The sequence below is a fragment of the Staurois parvus genome, unplaced genomic scaffold (assembly GCF_062004578.1).
Source record: "Staurois parvus isolate SC_StPar_1 unplaced genomic scaffold, SC_StPar_1.0 ptg000218l, whole genome shotgun sequence".
Classification (NCBI taxonomy): Eukaryota; Metazoa; Chordata; class Amphibia; order Anura; family Ranidae; genus Staurois; species Staurois parvus.
Genome location: NW_028318014.1, coordinates 3,547,325 through 3,567,402, shown reverse-complemented (window position 1 = coordinate 3,567,402; position 20,078 = coordinate 3,547,325). Strand labels below are relative to the sequence as shown.

At 40.6% G+C, this 20,078-nt stretch overlaps 1 protein-coding gene across 1 annotated transcript in view; it reads right to left on the bottom strand.

The window, feature by feature from the left end:
• LIX1 (limb and CNS expressed 1) overlaps positions 1–20,078 on the bottom strand; it is a 202,192-nt gene that overhangs the window by 27,777 nt on the left and 154,337 nt on the right. The window lies entirely within an intron of this gene.

The following is a 20,078-nucleotide window of genomic DNA, read 5'->3' as shown; positions in this document are numbered from 1 at the left end:
TTCTGGCTTCACAGCTGGTTTCCTACTGCGCATGCGTGAGCTGTACTATGCATTGTGAATGGTTCTGCAGTCTTCTGAGACCTGTGATGTGTCCCTGAAGGCTGTGGAGGGAAGGAGTAGGGGGCGATCTGACCTGGAAGTGAGTGTGGGTACCTGTCAAAACTGCTCCCCCCCTAAAAAAAGTGGCAAATGTGGGGAGAAGGATGCAAACAAGTGGAAATTCCACTTTTGGGTGAAGTTCCGCTTTAATATTTCTTTGCATATTAAACAGACTAACAAAATTGTACCCATTCCAGAACAGTGATGTGTTTAAGCAGGCAATAACTAGCAGAGGAATGGTCAGGGTAAGATAGAAGCCAGTCTGGGGGATTCATAAAGGGTGTTCTAGAATTCTGTTGGGGCAAAGGACCTCAAAAGTGGCAGTGCTTGTGCCTGATTCATGTACCTCTCAAAGGCAGGTACATCAATATCCATACTGGATACTCCATCCTTAGTATACTCACTCCACATCCACATCCACTGTGCCCATCACACTCACAGGTGCATGGCTGAGTAGTTTTGAACTAGAGATGGGTAGAGCTTGATGGAGAACTGGGAGACATTGCTTTTATTGACAAAGCACGGCAGTGGGCAGATCCATAGCCACTATTTAGTCCAATTGTGGCTTCAGGATCTGCCCACTGCCACATGCTGTTAGTTACAGGTAAGGCAGAACTGATGAAGAACTAGTCTCAAAGTTCCCCATCAGGCTCCATTCACCAACAGGTGTAGCAGCCATGAATTTAAAGTGGTTGTGAAGACTGATTTTTTTTTACCTTTTTGCATTCTATGCATGAAGGTAAAAAACCTTCTGTGTGCTGCTCCCCCCTCAGCCCCCCCTAATACTCACCTGACCCCCCTCTCGATCCAGCAATGTGCACGGGAGCCTCAGCTGTCCCAGGTCTCTCTCTCCTCATTGGCTGAGACACAGCAGCGGGAGCCATTGGCACTGTCAATCACAGCCAGTGAGGAGAGAGCGAGGGGGTAGGGGCTGAGCCGTGGTTCTATGTCTTTTATGGACGCATAGAGTGGGGCTTGGGAGCAAGCAGCTTGCTACTGGGGGCACTGATCAAGAGGGAGGAGCCAGGAAAACAGGAGGCAAACCTGAGAAGTGGAGGATTGGGGCTGCTCTGTACAAAACCATTGCACAGAGCAGATACCATGTTTGGTATTTTAAAAAAATCCTTTAGTATCACTTTAAGTTGTTGGGTGGGCACAGGCTGATGGGGAACTCATAAAAAAAAAATACACAGAATGCAGGCGTCAGGGGTGCAAAATGCACTGGGTAAAGGGGTAAGGAGTGCATAATACACAACGCGCAGGGGTTAGGAGTACATAACACACAGAATTCAGGGGTCAGGAGTGCATAACACACAGAGCGCAGGGGTCAGGAGTGCATAATGCACAATGCACAGCAGCCAAGAGTATGTAATAAACAGATTGCAGAGAACAGGGGTGCAGGCATCAAGACACAGAGCGCAGGGATCAGGAGGGTAAATTGTACAAAGTGTAGGGGTCAGGACTGTGTAATGCACAGAGTTCAGACATCAGGACTGCAAAACACAAACAGCAGAGGGGGCAGGATACAGAGTGCAGGGGTCAGGACTGCATAACACACAAGAGCTCAGGGGTCAAGAGTATAGAATGCTTAGAGTTATGGGGTCAGGAGTGCAGAAGCAGTTCACATTTTCCCCACAGCACAGCTCCCTCCAAGTACAGATCCATCCTCCTAAGTACAGCTCCCACTAGTACAGACCCCCCCCCCCCCCTTTTAGTACAGCTTCTTCATAGTACAGATCCCGCTCTTTCTCTCTTTATACAGCTCCCTCCAATAAAGATCTACCCCCAGTACAAATCCCCTGAATAAAGCTTTCCCCACCTCCTTATTAGTGCAGTTCCTCCAGCACAGATTTCCCTCCCCCTTAGTATAGCTCCCTTCCTGTACAAATCTCCACCTTCCCCAGTATAGATCTCTCTCCAGTACAGATCTCCCCCCAATACAGATCTTCCTCCCTTTAGTACAGTTCTCCCCAGTAATGACCCTCCCTTAGTATGCCTCCCAGCACATATCTCCCCCTCCAGTACAGATCAACCCCCATTACAGATCTTCCTCCCTTTAGTACAGTTCCCCCCGAGTAATGATCCCCCCTTAGTATGCCTCCCAGTACATATCTCCCTCTCCAGTACAGAGCTCCCCCCCCTTCATGAAACACACTAACCAGTCAAACCAAGCAGTTCAAAGTGGGGGAGTCCTCCCTCAGCTGTGTCTCATATGACTGGAGCACAGGAGGAGGTAAGGAAATCTCTCCCTCTGAACTGCAGCTGCCTGTGTATAGAAAGTATAGGGTAACAACTCTATATCAGACCTGACAGACAGTAGGAGTAGCAGCTGCAGTTTACAGTGTCTGTCAACTCTAGCAGACAGCAATTGTTGCATCACATATGCTTTGGGGAGGGAGTTGAACCCCCTTATTCCCTCTTATTTATGCCCCCAGACATAGAACATAACCGATAACATTGTCTGTTACAACTATAAATGTTAAAGAGTATCTAAGGAGTAGGGGATAGCTAAAGTCCTAGTTATTTTCTTTTTTGCTGTCCATATACCTTTGGTGTGATTTCCCTTCACTTTTTGTCCTGGAGACAAAACTGGAAGAGACACGAGATCCATCCTTAGTTGTCACCAGAATACCAGTCCAAAGCTAAGAAAAAGTTCTGGATTTAGATACTCTATTATTTTTCATATCTACATTAGGTTATCATCAATCTTTGCAGGTATAAATATAGATTATTTCTATAGTCCATTTATTGGCAGTAAACTTGCTATTTGCGATTCTAAGTACTCCTCATAAAATGTCCCATTCAAGTGTCATTAACCCCCACATCATATAAAACTATCAGTAAATGCTGTATTACGTGCTGGTCATACTCACTCATTCACTATGGCAGTGTTTCTCAACCTTTTTTCAGTCAATGCACCTTTTAGAATTATGGACAATCTCGGGGCACCTTCTAAAATTATGGAAACTCTCGAGGCCCCTTCTAAAATTATGGAAAGTCTCGAGTCACCTTTAAAATTATGGAAAGTCTTGAGGCACCCTCTAAAATTATGGAAAGTCTCGAGGCAACCTTTAAAATTATGGACAGCCTCGAGGCACCACATTCTGAAATGTAAAAAACTGTTCTAATAGTTTTACATAATGCGTCAACATCCACACATGTAGGACACCCAACATTAGAGGTGATTTATTCTTCCAAAACAAATACACTTTTGCACACTTGTACTGGCTAGTGTTACAGTGTTTCTCTTCTCCCTAAGTTTTTCTCCATCAATCAGCTACTGTGACCCTAGCACTGACGGACAGAGTCAGGGGAGGGTCAAACAAGAATGCTGTGCAGACGACCAACATCCTCCTTATCAACTGATGACGTCATTGGTTGTTGGGATGCTGACGACTAGAAGGTTGTAATGGTGCACAATGAAAACCTGTGGCTTTGTATAACTAAAAGGCAGGCTTGATCCACCTCTGGCTTGTATATCATTTTTTGGGATATTTTAGGCATTTTGCCAAGACACCCCTGAAGAAACCTCAAGGCTCCCCAGGGTGCCTGGGCACCCTGGTTGAAAAAGGCTGCACTATGGGATTCGTTTTCTCTATTCTGCATAAAACCTGGCTGATCCTGCTGTTTTCTATCTCCCCCTTTTGATCATGTCCCCAATGCAGTTGGGGATTTTGTAGAGCAGTGTTGACAGCTAAAGTAGTTCACCAAAGTTTTCAGCAAATTTCTATGCTGAGTATTTCCTCCCTATCACATGTGAGCAGCCCATGTGACTTTAAAGTCACACATGTGGGCATATACACACAATGGTAAATGACTGTCCACTCTCTAACGCCTCCTCTGTATCCACTACCCAGCTAAACACAATGGGGGCGGGATATTACATCTTGATTTATGATGGCTTCATCTCCCTGTTATTCTAAGACACAGGCTGGAGGAGTGAGACACAGCCTGTGACTGGCAGACAGCTCGCCCCCACACCATGTTATTGCAAAAAAAAAATAAAGATTTGATTATATATATACTGTATATATATATATATACACACACACACAATATCTCACAGAAGTGAGATCAGCAAAATCAGCAGAGGATCAAATACTTATTTCCTTCACTGTATGTGTGTGTGTGTGTATATATATGTATACACACACACAGTATCTCACAGAAGTGAGTCCACCTCTCACATTTTTGTAAATATTTTATTATATATTTTTTGTGACAACACTGAAGAAATGACACTTTGCTACAATGTAAAGTAGTGAGTGTACAGATTGTATAACAGTGTAAATTTTCTGTCCCTTCAAAATAACTCAACACTCAGCACATTAATGTCTAAACCGCTGGCAACAAAAGTGAGTACACCCCTAAGTGCAAATGTTCAAATTGGGCCCAATTAGCCATTTTCCCTCCCCGGTGTCATGTGACCCGTTAGTGTTACAAGGTCTCAGGTGTAAATGGGGAGCAGGTGAGTTAAATTTTGTGTTATCGCTCTTACTCTCTCATACAGGTCACTGGAAGTTCAACATGGCACCTCATGGCAAGGAACTCTGAGGATCTGAAAAAAGGAATTGCTGCTCTACATAAAGATGGCCTAGGCTATAAGCAGATTGCCAAGACCCTGAAACTGAGCTGCAGCATGGTGGCCAAGACCATGCAGCAGTTTAGCAGGACAGGTTCCACTCAGAACAGGCCTCGCGATGGTCGACCAAAGAAGTTGAGTGCACATGCTCAGTGTCATATCCAGAGGTTTCCTTTGGGAAATAGACATATGAGTGCTGCCCCATTGCTGCAGAGGTTGAATGGGTGGGGGGTCAGCCTGTCAGTGATCAGACCATACGCCGCACACTGCATCAAATTGGTCTGCATGGCTGTGGTCCCAGAACGAAGCCTCTTCTAAAGATGAGGCACAAGAAAGCCTGCAAACAGTTTGCTGAAGACAAGCAGATTAAGGACATTGCTTACTGGAACCATGTCCTGTGGCCTGATGAGACCAAGATAAACTTATTTGGTTCAGATGGTGTCAAGCATGTGTGGCGGCAACTAGGTGAGGAGTACAGTCAAGCATGGTGGTGGTCATGGTCTGGGGCTGCATGAGTGCTGCCAGCACTGGGGAGCTACAGTTCATTGAGGGAACCATGAATGCCAACATGTACTGTGACATACTGAAGCAGAGCATGATCCCCTCCCTTCGGAGACTGGGTCACAGAGCAGTATTCCAACACTATAACAACCCCAAACACACCTCCAAGATGACCACTGCCTTGCTAAAGAAGCTGAGGGTAAAGGTTATGGACTGGCCAAGCATGTCTCCAGACCTATACCCTATTGAGCATCTGTGGGGCATTCTCAAATGGAAGGTGGAGGAGCACAAGGTTTCTAACATCCACCAGCTCCATGCCCAAGAGGGTTAAGGCAGTGCTAGAAAATAATGGTGGCCACACAAAATATTGACACTTTGGGCCCAATTTGGACATTTTCACTAAGGGGTGTACTCACTTTTGTTGGCAGCGGTTTAGACATTAATGGCTGTGTGTTGAGTTATTTTGAGGGGACAGCAAATTTACACTGTTATACAAGCTGTACACTCACTACTTTACATTGTAACGAAAATGTCATTTCTGCAGTGTTGTCACATGAAAAGATATAGTAAAATATTTACAAAAATGTGAGGGGTGTACTCTCTTCTGTGAGATACAGTTTATTGATATTAAATATTTATTTTTACTCTGTATCCTGATGGCTGTTTTTGTGACCAATTTAAATATTTAGAATATTGTGGCGTCTAAATAACCAAACTATAAAAGGTGTTGCCCGCATTAAACCAGGCAAAAAAGTTGTCAGATGCCCCTATAAAGTGAAACACACTTAAACAATAAAATATGTGAATAGGTAGGCACTATAACAATTACAAACAATAAATTATTAAAACAAATATGAATGATGCAGTGAACTCTCTACATCATCTTTTAGATTATGTTCCTATATAAAAAACAATGTGTAGTGAACTTTATAGTGACAGTCCCATGAAGATGTAGTCCCGTAGACCAAAAATGTGCTCTTTCACCACGTGCAGACAATAAGTGAATGGCTCACTCACCAGAAAAAATAGACCCTGGTTAAGGTGGTTAGATACGCTTTGTTATCATAGATGTGGATGACCAACAACAGGGTCTCCTAAATCAGACCCCCCAGTCTCCTAGTACGGGATAAGGATCCAAGAAATCAAGGATAACTGCCCCTGGTTGGATGGTCATATACTTCTGGATATGTTAACAGTAGATAGATTCAAGAGTCTCCTCAAAGTTAAGGTGGTGCTCCAAGTAGCTAAAATAAACTGTAGTGGTGCCCTAACAACAGGCAGCAGTTTATGCGGCATGTGTAGATGTAAATACCAATGATATTGCTGGCGTGCGCTCCAAGCCTCGCTTTTGATAGGCCTGATCTGACGTCACGGGAACCCGGACATGACAGGATCATACTTCTACGTACGTTTCGCCCGGCGGCGTCCTCAGGAAGTGATGTACCGCCATCACCACAATATTTGCGACAAATTGGTAATAATATATTATAGCCGCATAAACTGCTGGGGTTTTACAGAAATTGGGACCCTTATTAAAATATAATTGTGTACAAATTCTATAAAATCAATAATGGATAAAAACATACATCTTTATTTGTATATGCACTAAAGAGTCGTAATGCATCATAGACAACCACTGATTGGGAGTGCACCCTAAAACACAACCAAAAATATTACCAAAAATGGAAATAAAGAATAAGAATAAATAAAAACTCGTGAAAAAGATGAAAAATAAATATAAAAATGAAAAATAAAAATTGAAATAAAAATAAAATAATAAAAATTTAAAAATAATAATAAAATAAAAATAATAATACAAAATACAAATTGAAGGATGAAAAATTAATAATCATATTAAAAAAAAGAAAAAATATATAGGAAAAAAGGAAAATTTAAAAAATAATAATTTAAAAAAGTTGGAATAATGAAAAAAAAATATAGAAAAAAATGAAAAATAAAAATAAATAAAAAAAGGAAGAGGAAAAAATTAAAAATGAAAGTGAAAAAATAAAATAAAAAAATATATAAAATAAAAAATACATAAAATAAAAAATACAAATACAAATGAACAACCAAATATAAATGTGTATATATGGAATCAAAATTATTTAAAATTATTTTTAGAAGGAATATAAATACTATGTATATCATAAGTATGAAATTTAGGAGAAAAAAGGGGAAGGCCTTCTGGATCAGTCCATGAGCAGATAATATCATATGTAACTTAAGTATTATAAGTACTATATACCCATGGTGCCTGGCACTCAAATAAATGGTACAATGAACAATGATACTAACAATCTAACGGATAGGGGCCATATGTAGGAGGAGTAGAATTGTATGTAGGGCAGTCCAAAAATGGAAAACCCTAGGTCTAGATGGAGATAGAGAGCCAAATGGCATTGGGGGCATGTTAATTATATTGAAGATTAAATATGTAAATTAAACCCTAGGAGTTTCCATATATAGACAAAAGGGCCCAGCCTAACTAAGGGTGAACCCTAATGGTGGACACTGTCAAAAGGATTACCACAATTGGTATACCCCTAATAATCGGTAAGAAAACAATTAAGATCTATATCTCAATTTAATCCATTCGGGCCTAATGTCTGCAATCTATGAATCCACTGGGTTTCCATCTGTGAAACCTTTTTAGTCATATCAGTACCCCTCCAATATTTTATTGATTTTATCTATTCCCAAAAAATTTTAAATTCTGGAGTCCCTATTATGTTTCAGTCGGAAATGGTTAGATACACTATGCTGTTTGTATCCATTCTTAATATTCGTAATGTGTCCTCCTATACGAGTGGATAATTTCCTAGTTCTTCCAATATATTGCAATTTACATGGACATGTAAGCAAATAGGTGGCATATCTTGAATCACATGTGATGAATTTCTTGATGTCAAACCTTTCACCTGTTACATGTGATGAGAAACTGTCAATCCTTCTGCTTTTGTCTATAATAGTCCTACAAGCATTACATATCCCACATGTATACAAACCTGTAGCATCCAAGAATGTGGAAGGCCTCCTAGGTGGTTCAATCACATTCTTGGAGATGATATGACTAAGACCCAAGGACATTTTGTATATAAATGTGGGTTTCTGAGGTAGAATCTGTTTTAAAGTATGGTCCCTCAATAAAATAGGCCAATGTCTACCAATACTCTTTTCCAGTTCCCTATACTGTAGATTAAAGCCTGTGATAAATGCCAAATCTGCACTAGGTGTTTTCTTGGGTTTAGGTACCAGTAGTGTGTCCCGATTCATATTTCTTACTTGGTCTCTTGTTTTTTCTAACTCTGTTTTCTTATAACCTTTCTCCAGAAATCTTAATAATAGTTTCATTGATTGCACCTTAAAATCTTCCCTCTTACCACAGTTTCTCCTAGTCCTCATAAATTGACCTTTAGGAATTGCTCTCAGCCACCTCAGATGGTGGCAACTTCTTTTTCAGATGTATCCATTTCTGTCAGCATCTTTAAAATATGTTCTAGTACCCATACTTTTCTCACTTTTAAAAAATTTCCAAATCCAGAAACTGGATAGCCTTCCTTCCTATGTTACCTGTAAACTTAATACCAAAGGCATTATTTTTCATGGAAGATAGGAAGCTCACGAGTTCCTGCATTTCTCCCTCCCAAATTATAAATATATCATCGATATACCTTCTGTACATTTTTAATTGTGGTATTTCTCTACAAAAAATGTCTTCACATTTATTAAAAAAAATGTTCGCAAAACACTTGGGACATACCTTGCTCCCATCACTACTCCTTTGATTTGGTTAACCATTTCCCATCCGGCCTATGTATATAAATGGCCGTACGGGAGCAGTGCGGGAGCGGGTTGCCATTCATAAAAGGCACCCGCCATTTTAGCCTTTGCGCGCTCCCTGGGAGGACACAGCAGAACACTGATCGCTGTACAGGACCTCTGTGTGAGGTCCCAATTCATGTGATCAGTGATTGGCCAATCAGTGATCACATGAATAGTAGTAAGCAAGATGTCACTTCAGACATCATTGCTTACTACGTGTGAAATCTATGAATCATCACAGAGGTCACATGGTACAAGGCTATTCACAACAGCCTTGTACCATGTGACAAGCTGTGACCAATCACAGCTCTCACAATATTTCTCAATGGCTGCAAGAATGCAGCCAGAGAGAAGGAGAAATTATTGCTTTTACAGCCTTTATGGGTGTAAAAGCAATCAGTGTAAAAAAAAGAAAAAAAATCTTCATCACCCCCCCAAGTAGTACAGTGTCACTATGGTGACACTGTACTGCTAGCGTGGCAGTATGTTAAAAACACCCATAAATATTGATATAAAAAAATAAAAAAAAATGTAAAAAACATTTTTGAAAAATTATAATTTTGGTAATAAACTAATTTGGGTTTTTTATTTTTTACTAAAAAGATAGCCGAATACATTTTGGCCAAGATTTATGAAGAAAGATTATTTATTTGCAAAATTTTATAAGAAAATCACTTTTTTCAAAGTTTTTGGACTTTTTCATTTATATAGCAAAAAAAAAAAATTCCAAATATATATGAACAAATGCCACCAAAATAAAGTTTTATCTAACTCAAAAAATGCTAAAAAATTCATATGGGTACAGTGTTGCATAACTGCACAATTGTCATTCAAAGTGTGATAGCACTGAAAGCTGAAAATTGGCCTTGACAGGAAGGGGGTAAAAGTGTCCAGACTTGAAGTAGTTAAAAAAAAATCTCCATTGTACCAGAAATAATTATTGGCCATCTCCAAGGCCTCTAATATAAATTCTCTCTGAGGGGGTGTCATATTAGAATAACTGTGGAGTGCCCATTTGGTTGCATTATGTGCATCCAATTGTTTTATGTTTGTGTACAGGGATTCCACAGCTACTGTGACCTACAGGGTTTGTTCTGTTATATCAATGTCCTTCAGTAGATTAATAAGATCCCTACTATCCTTGAGATAAGCCTTACCCCTCAAGCCATAGGTTGGAGAAAGAAACCCAGATACTCTCCCATTCTGGAGTAAAGTGAATTAATGCTACTAATAATAGGTCTTCCCTGGGGAGTAGTTTTATGTTTATGTATTTTTGGGGCCTGGTATATAACTTTGGGTACTAAATATCTAGCCTCTTTTTTATCTATAATTCCATGTTTGCTTCCTTTTTTTGACCAGTTTTGTTAATTTACCCTTTAATGTTATATAATTTGTACACAATTATGTTTTAATAATGGTCCCAATTTTTGTAAAACCCTAGCTGTTTATGCGGCTATAATATAGCATTAACAATTTGTCTCGATTTGCCCAATCAGCCATGTTTGTGGAGTTGTCCAATCAACATGCTTTTGTTCCTATTTAATCTGCCCAGTGATTGCGGTACGGTACTTCCTGAGTGGTCTGATTTAGGAGATCCTGTTGTTGGTCGTCCACATCTATGATAACAAAGCCTATCTGATCACCTTAACCGGGGTCTATTTTTTTCTGGTGAGTGAGCCATTCACTTATTGTCTGCACGTGGTGATAGAGCACATTTTTGATCTATGGGATTACATCTTCATGGGACTGTCACTATAATGTTCACTAAATATTGTTTTTTGTATAGGAACATCATCTGAAAGATGATGTAGAGAGTTCACTGCATCATTCATATATTTTTTAATAATTTATTATATGCAATTGTTATAGTGCCTGTAATGGAAGCGGCGTCAGACCCCAGCCCTTCTTGCCAAAGTCGTGACTGAAGGACTAGCCAATCTAAAACCGTGCTGTCATGTGTGTAACAATGCCACGCCCAGCTGCACTCTGCGCAAAGATTTTCCAGCTAATGGACCACAATCTGTGTACCTGCAGCCTGGGAGTGATTGTTACCGGGTCAGGTTAATTATGCAATTAACCCTTCACACTGCCACCACCTCCTTTTTGTACAGAGAAAGAGGAAACTCGGCAATATTAGCAATAACACTATGATGTTTGAATAATCGTTTGTATACACAATGTCACCGCAGACAAATGTATGCAGATGTTTAAAACACACAGTAGCGCTCTTCAGAGACAGGGGTTCTTAGTTTGCATTAAAGAGCTTTAGAAACAGTTCAACACTTTTCAGATAATAGGATTTATTACTAAAAAGGTCAAAAGGGTGCAATAATAATATTTACAGAAAAAGATGTAGCCAATATATATATAAAATACAGAGAGCAATAACATAGCAAAGAGATAACAGAAAGGAATTTAGAGAGGTAAAGTACTTGCCAAAAGTCCTGGGTTAAGCAGCTTTCAAGTTTCAGAGCAATAGGGTCCCTTATCTCCCAAAGTTGGTTCCGATGTTAAAAGGGAGAATTCTTCAACTTCAACACGACCTACTCAACGTAACTTAACTCTCTGCTCTAAGCATCACAGCCTTTCTAGGAACTCAGCAGGGTGTCTCCTTGAAGCAGAGAACCAATCGCTTCATTTGGGGAGGGTGTTGCAGGCGGAGACCCAAGCTAGAACCAAAATCCCTTGCAGCTTATATCATGACCCATAACCTACCCTTGGCGCATGTAGCAGCCTAGCCACTAGTAGATTAATATGCAGAAGCATCTGCTGAACGTCTAGATATGAAATATGACATACCTGCTTGAGACGGTTAAGGAGATATCATTTTCTGCTCTCCTGTAGATGTCAGCTAGGGGGTGAAATATATCAGGTGACTTGTATTAAAGTGACCGATCTGAATATATGCCTGGTCTCCTTGTAAGTCTTCCATATTCCAAGATATGAAATCATAGGGCAAAGTGGATTTTGAACATGATGTCTGTTTTACGGCTTATCTGGAATGTCTTTGAAGCCCAGCGAAGGACTGGTTTATGGTTTTACGATCCTTTTCCAAGCAAGAGTCTCGCAGACAATTGGGGTTTATTACCATGAAGCCCTCCCACTGTGCTGTCTGCCTGTGATCTCTGCATCATGCAGACCACATTCCTGAGGCAGGGGGGAAATTGGAGGGAGGCTGGTTTGGGAGTAGAAATGATACAAGGACGAGGCCTTTGGTAAAATGGAGGTTCGCATCCATCTCTGTATGCACAATTGCTACAGTGCCTACCTATTCACGTGTGCTGTGTGACAGCTGTATATTGATTAGGAAAAAAAGGGAACTTTTTTTTTTTAATTAAAATAATTACAAAGCGATCATTCATATACAGAAATAGAATGAAGAATGTAAATTAAACAGTGTGTGTTTAGTATCATTTTAAGCAACAATCTGATTGGCTCATAATATTCATATGCTATTTAGTGGCACAACTCCTACAATGTTGCTTAAAATCTAATATTGTATAGTAGAGAAGTATCTAACAAAGCATTCAGGAGTATCATTCATCATGCCTCTTCCCAAACCATATTCTCCAATCATCATAGTGCAGCAGGGTTGGCAGGAAATACAAAATCCTGTCAATCAAAAATAAACATTCTTGCCAGTAATCATTATTTTCTCCTGAGGTCTATGCAAATACCATCATCTGGCAAACAACACGAACTTTCTCTGCTTCCTCAGTTTCTATCTAACCTTTCCATACAATGCATTCATTGTTTCACATTTATAAAACATACTAAGTTACTAGCAAGCTATACTGTCCAAGAATGCTTTGATTTCTTATACGTCCTCAGCTAATACAAAAAACAATTCAATTACCAGAGATTAAAGAAGAAAATGAACATGAAATACCACTGGATGTCAGGGTAGATTTCAAATGAAAGTTTTTTTTTCTTTTATTTCATTAGAAAAATCACTGTAGCCGCAGAATTCTGGTTCTGAAACCTACCACAGTTTTTCCTGAAAATAATACTCTTCCTTGGCCCAAACTGTGAATTTCTGTGTGATGAGATGGTGGTCTGTTATTCTTTCACATCTAATTGTGTTTTCTTTAAGACTGTCAGTGCTAGTGCCAGTGAAGGGATTGTATAACATGAATAATACATTGCCTTAATGCAGCCATTATGATGCACACTGAGTAGTTTTCATATGGTGATGAGCTGCAGCTGCCCCTATACAACACATGCTACACATCATGGCATTTCAATAATGTCATCTCACCACCTGTAAACAATGCTGAAAGGTATTTAACAAATGCTAGATATCGTTATGTTCAACCAATACTCTAATAATGCCATTCTCTGCACTCTTCACTGGTGGTTTGAAGAACATAAAAATAAGTTATTGAGCTCGTGGGTGGCCCTGCGAGTAAGGAAGGAAGTGACACATTTATAACTGAGAGCACAAACACATTGCAAAGTGATTCTTTTATTGCAAGCATTAAGTGGTTAGACCTTATCTGATGCATATTTCTGAAATCAAGAACTATACTTACTGGTTTACTTAATCCGTACTGGCTAATGGATAAATATATCTGCTCTTAAAAACTCAAGCATAAGGTTTTTTGTTTTTTTGTTTTTTTTGGGGGGGGGGGAGGGGGGGGGGTGCTAAATCCTTTATTTCAATAGCCCATAAGCCCAATAGCCCATAATTTGCATCATACAGTTAGATGTGTTTTTTATGTATTCTGTATCTATACATTTACATGATACAATTAGACATCTTCTGATTCCATTTAAGCAACAGGACAGTAATATACAGTGGGTAAAATAATTATTTGATCCCCTGCAGATTTTGTAAGTTAGCCCACTTACAAAGAAATTAAGGGTCTATAATTTTTATTATAGGTGTATTTTAAACGATAGAGAATATCAACCAGAAATCCAGAAAAGACACACGATACAAATGTTATAAATTGAGTTGCAGTTCAGTCAGTAAAATAAGTATTTGATCCCCAAGCAAAACATCACTTAGTACTTGGTGGAGAAACCCTTGTTGGGAAGCACAGAAGTAAGATGTTTCTTGTAATTGGTTACCAGGTTTGCACACATCTCAGGATCTTACAGATCTTTTCTAAGTTACTTGACAACTCGAAGTTTCATCTCCCTCCATAAATTTTATATAAGATTAAGATCTGGAGAGTGACTCCATGACCTTAATGTGCTTCTTTTTGAGCCACTCCTTTGTTGCCTTGGTGGTATGTTTTGGGTCATTGTCATGCTGGAAGACCCATCCACAACCCATTTTTAGTGTTCTGGCTGAGGAAAGAAGATTCTCATCCAAGATTTTACAATCCATGGCCCCATCCATTGGCCCCTCAATGCGGCAAAGTCAGCCTGTACCTTTAGCAGAGAAACAGCCCCAAAGCATAATGTTCCCACCTCTATGCTTGACTGTAGGGATGGTGATCTTAGGGTCATAGTCAGCATTTTTCATCCTCCACACACCACGAGTCGAGTTAATGCCAAAGAGCTCAATTTTGGTCTCATCTGACCACATCACTTTCTCCCAGTCCTTCTCTGATTCATTTAGATGTTCATTGGCAAACTTCAGACAGGCCTGTATATGTGCCTTCTTGAGGAGGGGGACCTTGCGGGTGCTGCAGGATTTCAATCTATGACAGCGTTTTGTGTTACCAATGGTTTGTTTGGTGACTATGGTCCCAACTGCCTTGATATCATTCACAAGCTCTTTCCGTGTAGTTCTGGGCTAATCCCTCACTTTACTCATGATCATCCTTACCCCATGAGGCGAAATCATGTACGGAGCTCAAGACCGAGGGCAATTGATGGTTATTTTGTAGTTCTTCCATTTGTTAATAATCGCTCCAACAGTTGTCTCCTCACCAAGCTGTCATTAGGAGCACCTTCTTAAATTGCCAGGACTTATCTGTGTACCACATGAGCACATAGCCAGTCTGTGGGAGCCAGAATTATTGTTGGTTGGTAGGGGATAAAATACTTATTTTACTCACTGAACTGCAACTCCATTTATAACTTATAACATTTGTATTATGTGTCTTTTCTGGATTTTGATGAATACTCTATCTCTATCATTTAAAATACACCTACAGTAGGATAAACATTATAGACCCTTCATTTCTTTGTGAGTGGGCAAACTTACAAAATCTGCAGGTGATCAAATAATTATTTTCCCCACTGTAGCATGATGATGTATTTTGCTCTTTGGATATATTCTATTATCTTTGTGACAGGTATGAGATCTGTCTTATCCATGTATGAAATTATCATTTAAAGTGGAAGTCCTGTCAAAAGCTAACTAAGGCTCAGCCTACTCCCAGTCCGATTCTAAGCCTATTAAAAGAAGATCTGTATACTTACCTATTCTGAATCAGCTCCAGTCTCATGATCTCTCCAGCAGTGGCTTCTGTGTAGAGGAAACATTTTCGACAATGGCTTCAAATGCTTAGGTATGGCATCAACCATAGGCCTACTATGGAGCATGCAAGGCTGTCTCTCCTTTACACTGAAGCTGCTCCTGACAGCTTGGAACTGGATCAGAGTGGCTTCAGAATAGGTAACTATGCAGATATTTTCTTTACATGACTAGATAGAATAGGTTTAGAATGGGGTGCGAGTAGGTTTAGCCTTAGTTAATTGTTGACTGAACTTCCACTTTAACCAGTTCCACACCACCCTATAACAGAAATACTGCTACAGGGCGGCATGGGTGCACGAAATCATGTATATATACGTGATTTTGCAGTTCCCTGTAGGGGGCCATTCGTGGCCTCGGCTGTAAATCACCGGGTCCCAGCCGGTGATTACTCGCAGGCACCCGGTGATTACAGAGTATCTCCGACGGGAGAGAGACCCGTATGTAAACAATACAGATCTTTCCCCTATCAGCTCCTGCACACTGCTTTGTATGGATCTGCATAGCAGAGCCATACAAAGCATTGTGCTATCAGTGAAGCACACACCCAGCCCCCACAGTGAAACAGCACACAGTTAACCCTTTGATTGCCCCAGATGTTAACCCCTTCATGCCCAGTGCCATTAGTACAGTGTCAGTGCTTTTTATTTGCACTGATCACTGTATTGGTGTCACTGGGGATGTCAGTGACACCAAGTCATTTCTCCCCAGTGTCAGAATGCCCTCCGCAGTCCCGCGATAAATCGCTGATTGCCACCATAACTAGTAAGAAAAAAATAAAATTCCAGTATATATACCGCAATTTGTAAATGCTATAACTTTCACGTAAACCAATTAATTTACATGTATTGGGATTTTTGTTTTAGCAAGGACATGTAGCAGAATACATTTTGGCCTAAATTTATGATGAAATTAGATTTTTTTTTTTTTTTTACTTGACATGTTTAATAGTAAAAAGTCAAAAATATAGTTTTTTTTCTCAGAATCGTCAATATTTTTTTATTTATAATGCAAAAAAATGCACAGGCGATCAACTACCACCAAAAGAAAGCTCTATTTGTGGGAGAAAAAGGATGTAAATTTAATTTGGGTGCAGCATTACATGACCGCGCAATTGTCAGTTGAAATAATGCAGTGCCGTACAGCAAAAAATGGCCTGGTCGGGGGGGGGGGGGGGGGGGTGGGTTAATCCGCTGGAGGGCAAGTGGTTTAGTAAAATCCATATTGTATATTCTGCAGAATGTTTTGTGGTATATAGTTGTACAGGGTATGACAATAGAAACATGTATACAACCATAATTCTCAACTGTCCCTCATTTCAAGGGACTGTCCTATATTTTAAACACAATCCCTCTTTTGTCCTCTTTTGTCCCTCTATTTGGTCTAGACCTCATTAAACAATATATATTTTTAACAACCAATATTCTATTATGCCAAATCTTTCAGTCATCCTCTAAATTCTTACTTTTGTTGATTTGGACAGCCAGTATGAAGGCGAGATAGTGGTTTTATACATATTCATTCTTTACAATCTATGTAAATTGGGAGCATGGCAGGGGTGTGCCTTTTGCCTCCATACAAAGGTATTCCTTTCAGAAAGTTTGGAGGAATGATACAACGTACAACAAAGAGGGATATAGGACATTAATAGGCCTATTGTATCTCATAGATGAGTTAAGTAAAGCATAAGGGGTAGTTGAAGCAAGAATTTGACATATTTTAATGTACGTCAAATACGATTCTAACATCACTAACTTCAGGGTAGTTATGTAGTGATGTCATTGGTTAATTGCAATGGTTAGGTTTAGAGACTAGCCCATGGATAGGTAAATAGGATACATGGGAGGTTACATATGGAGTACAGCTTTGCCTAGTAGGTGAGGGAACAGTGCATCTAGGCTGGTAGCAAAAAAAGTATTCATGAGTACTGTGATAGTAGTATGATATTGGGTGTAGGGTGGGTTAAGAAGAGAGGGATGATGAGAAAGGGACAACAAGGGAAATATTTTTGAGAGGGTGGAGGGGAATGGGAAAGCGGGGGAGGAGGGGGGGGGTCTCCTTTCTGCCTCGACTCTGCTTGTAAGCTTCTAAAGTGTATTGCTTTCATACACAGGTAGTTAGAGAGGTGCTGTCATTCAATGTCTATCTCAGAGTTTCCTAATTCTAGAGAAGGCGCAGGTGACTCGGTGACCATATACCAACCCCTACAACTGATATACTAATGAAAATAGTGAGTGTTATCATTTGACGTTGGTCTCTAACCACTGTTTCCAACTTTTGTAAAAGGTATAGGCGAGTCATTGATTGTCTACCAAGCCATACAACCAATATACAAAAGGTAGTGAAAGCGGCACCATCATTCAGTCTGACTCTTCCTACTCTTTACCAGATCTATCTATCATCCACCTCTCACCCAGATCTCCTGCTGTACCTACATTGTAAATAGGTTACACAAAAAAAAACTATGGTCACAGATAATCCAGTGAGTATTTCTCACCAGTGCTTTATATACAATAAATGGTTCTAAAACCACATATTTTTTCCTAATCACTTAGGTTGGTTACTAAAAGGATTTTTTTTGACAATACATTTTTCCTCCTCTACCTGTGTAAACTCAATCTGTAGATCATAATTATATAAATACCTAGGAAAACAGATAGTAAAGTCCTGCTGAAAACCAGCAAGCTGAATCACTGTGCAAGTAATTTACAAATCTCTATTACATTACAAATACTGGTCCCTTTATACATCAAGGCCTAGTAGTAGCATAAGGTCCTGCCCTCTGTGTCTTCACAACAGTAGGAAAACTATATCCAATGTGAGTAAAAGTAAAAGGCGTTGGCTGGACTTTTGAGGCACACCATACACGCATAATAATAGTTTTAAATTACATAATTCTTAATTTGTGTACATGGATAATTAACCACTTGCCTACCAGGCACTTATACCCCCTTCCTTACCAGGCCAATTTTCAGCTTTCAGCACTGCCGCACTTTGATTGACAATTGCGCAATCATGCAACATTGTACCCATATGAAATTTTGGTCATTTTTTTCTCACAAATAGAGCTTTCTTTTGGTGGTATTTAATCGCCACTGGGTGCTTTACTTTTTGCGCTATAAATACAAAAAGTGCAAAAAATTTGAAAAAAAAAAGTTTCTTTGTTTCTATTATAAAATTTTTCAAACATGTAATTTTTCTCCTGTGCGTTGATGAGGCAGCACTGATGGGCACTGATAGGCGGCACTGATGGGCACTGATAGGCAGCACTAAAGGGCACTGATAGGCAGTACTAATGAGGTGGCACGGATAGGCGGTACTGATAGACAGCACTAATGAGGTGTCACGGATAGGCGGCACTAATATGCAGCACTGATAGGCGGCACTGATAGGTGACACTGATGATGGGCACTGATAGACGGCACTGACTGGCATCACTGCTGGGCACTGACTGGCTGCACTGACTGGCACAACCCCTGGGCACTGACTGGTGGCACTGACTGGCAGCACTGGTGGGTGGCACTGGTGGGTGGCACTGGTGGGTGGGCACAGGTGGGTGGGCACAGGTGGGTGGCACTGCTGGGCACAGGTGGGTGGCACTTCTGGGCACAGGTGTGTGACACTGCAGAGTGGCACAGGTGGGTGCACTGCTGGGCACAGGTGGGTGATCTGCTGGGCACAGGTGGGCGGAGCTAGTGGGCGCACTGCTGGGCACAGGTGGGCGGAGCTTGCGGGTGGCACTGCTGGGCACCGATCATCAGGGCACTGATCATCAGTGCCCTGATGATCGGTGCCGATCCCCGCTCTGACAACTGCCGGTTCTCGGCAGTACTTTCCTCACGATCTGACAGCGTGAGGAAAGTGCAGCCGAGAACCGGCACTTGCATTTTCCTCTGATCAGCGTGTCATTGGACACCGCTGATCACGTGGTAAAAGGCCGCTGTGATTGGCCTTTTACCACATCACGTGATCAGCTGTGTCCGTAGGACACAGCGATCACGGAGATCGCCGGGTGCGCGCCCCAGAGAGTGCGTTCTGGGAGGACGTCATATGACGTCCACCCAGAACTGGCCGGCCGCAGTGTAGCCGTCATTCGGCTATCTGCGGTCGGCAGGTAGTTAAAATGATACATAAAATGTACAGTATCTGTATTGACCCATTATTAAAATTACCTTGCTATATTATCCGTAAAAGTAACCAAAATTATGTCAGCTGAAGTGCATTTTGTGTATCAAACAGCACTGTCTGCATCTGAATGGACAGAGACAGGGGACCCAAATTTCAACTGATCAATAGTGGGAGACTGTTGAGAGAGAGAATTAGTTTTTGTGTGAACAGACAGAGTCTGAGACAACAAATCAGAAGTGTAATCTAGAGATTGAGAACATCAGTCTGGCTGACAATGTACAGGGTTGCACAACAAATAGCCAAGAGGCTGGAAATGTTTAGAGATGAGCGAATTATTCAAAAATTCGATTCGGCTGATTCGCCGAATTCGCGGAATAAATTCGATTCGAGGCGAATATATTCGCTGCGAATTTAACTTATAAAAAGGGTGTTTCTAGGCTTCAGAGAGCCTTTATATTAGTGCAGAACACTGTACCTTTAATTTAAATGCCCTTGGAGTCTGCTGGGGAA